Source organism: Aspergillus brunneoviolaceus (genome assembly GCF_003184695.1).
Source record: "Aspergillus brunneoviolaceus CBS 621.78 unplaced genomic scaffold BO95scaffold_135, whole genome shotgun sequence".
Lineage (NCBI taxonomy): Eukaryota > Fungi > Ascomycota > Eurotiomycetes > Eurotiales > Aspergillaceae > Aspergillus > Aspergillus brunneoviolaceus.
The window spans coordinates 22,343-24,339 of NW_020290865.1; positions in this window are offsets into that span (position 1 = coordinate 22,343).

The window sequence follows — 1,997 nt, forward strand, 5'->3', positions numbered from 1 at the left end:
AAGAATTAGAAATTATTAGGAACTATTTAACGTAGTAGACACGCTGGTTAGGCAAGACAAGTAAAATAGTTAAAAACAGTTTTCTATTAATTTTAAAACTAATTTTTAAGAAATCTTCTTCTTTAAAAAATCTCAGAACAATATATTATATAAAAAGGAGAGGTAAATAATATAATAATATAGGCATCCGGATTAAAATCCTGATGAATCTGTATCGACCCTGAAGCGGCTGCCATAGTGGTAGATATGGGCTGCTGTAGCGGTAGGTATTGTATAACATTAGATATATATTAATTATTTTATTATTAGTAAGAAGTATTAGAATATTTTTAATAATCTTAATCCGGATTTAATTATCTTTATTAGAGTGGCTAACAGCCAGGTCAGGTCAGGTTAATTAGAATTTTTATACCTGACCGCCAGGTTATAGCCAGGTTAAGAAAATTTTTATATCTGACCGCGGTATAATTAAAAAACAGGCAGTTAACCATCTTAATTATTTTTAATATTAAGATTTTTTTACTATATTTATTTAGGCTCTAGCACGGTTAAGATATATTTAGATTAAATAATTATTAATCTAATTATCTTAACTATTATCTAAAAGTATATAGAAATAAGCTTTTTAAATTAGAAAATAATAACTAAGAGAAGTATTAGTATTTTTTTTATTTTTATCTAGAAGAATTAATCAGAAAATCTTAGTAGTATTAATAAAATTTAGTTTTTTATAAAACTGTTGCTCTTATAGCAAAAAATATATATAAATATATATAATTACAGCTCGGTTTAGGCTGTATATTTTAGTTATACTATATAATAGCCGAAAAACTATATATTTATTATTAGTTAGATTATTAAAAATAAATATATTATTTTTATTTTATTATTTTTTTTTTACTCCAGCTTAGATAATCTATTATATTTTTATTTTCTATTTAAAAAAACTAAATTGTTTATATTATAGATTAAACTTAAAAAAAAACCTGCTGTTAAGTTGCGGGCTGGCAGATATAAATAATAATAAATAAAATAATAAAATAGATAATAAACTAGTAATATTTTAATAACTTATTTTTTTATTTTTAACTAGCTATTTAGTTAGATTATTCTTAGGTTTATAGACAAGACGTAGCTTAAAGAATTATAAAAAGATTTAAAAATAAGAAGATTTTTAAGCAGGTTTAAAATTATATAATAAACAGTTAGAAACAGCAGATTTAGTAGATTAAATAGATTAAATAAATTAAGTAGATTAAGTAAATTAAATAGATTAAACAGATCAAGCAGGTCAAGTAAGTTAAACAAATTAAATAAATTAAATAGATTAAGCAGATTAAGCAGATTAAACAGATTAAATAAATTAAGCAGATAAGTCGGAAGAATTAAGACTATACTATAATATTTATATAATACTATTTATATAGTTTTTTTAATAACTGTATTTTTTAATAACTATCTAATTAAATATCAGATATTATATTTTTTAGAGGATTTTATAAAAGTCTTTTTTAGATTTTTTTTATTAATATAAGAATAATCTAACTAATCTGATCGATCTAATTTTTATAATTCTAAGCTTAAGATATAATTTTCTGCTTACTAGATCTTCTAAAATAAATAAAATACAGCAGGTACTTTAACTATATTTAAAATATAATAGATTATATTTATATAAAAGTATATTTTGAAATAAAATAAACTATCTTTATAAAATTTTCTACTTTTATCTTTCTATATTTATTATTTACAGAGTAGTTTTAAAATTATAAGTTAATTATAGTTATTTAATTTATTTTTAAAAAATATTATCAAGCTTTTTTTTTTTGTTTCTTAGATTTTTATAAACTATAATAATATTCTAACTAAAATAAGCTTTTTAAGCTAGATTTTTTTTTTTTTTTAAATCTTCAGATTACGTGCGTTGTAAAGAATCGGAAGATTATTTTATATCTAATTTATAAAAAAAAGCTTTTTACTTTTTAGAATTAATAATA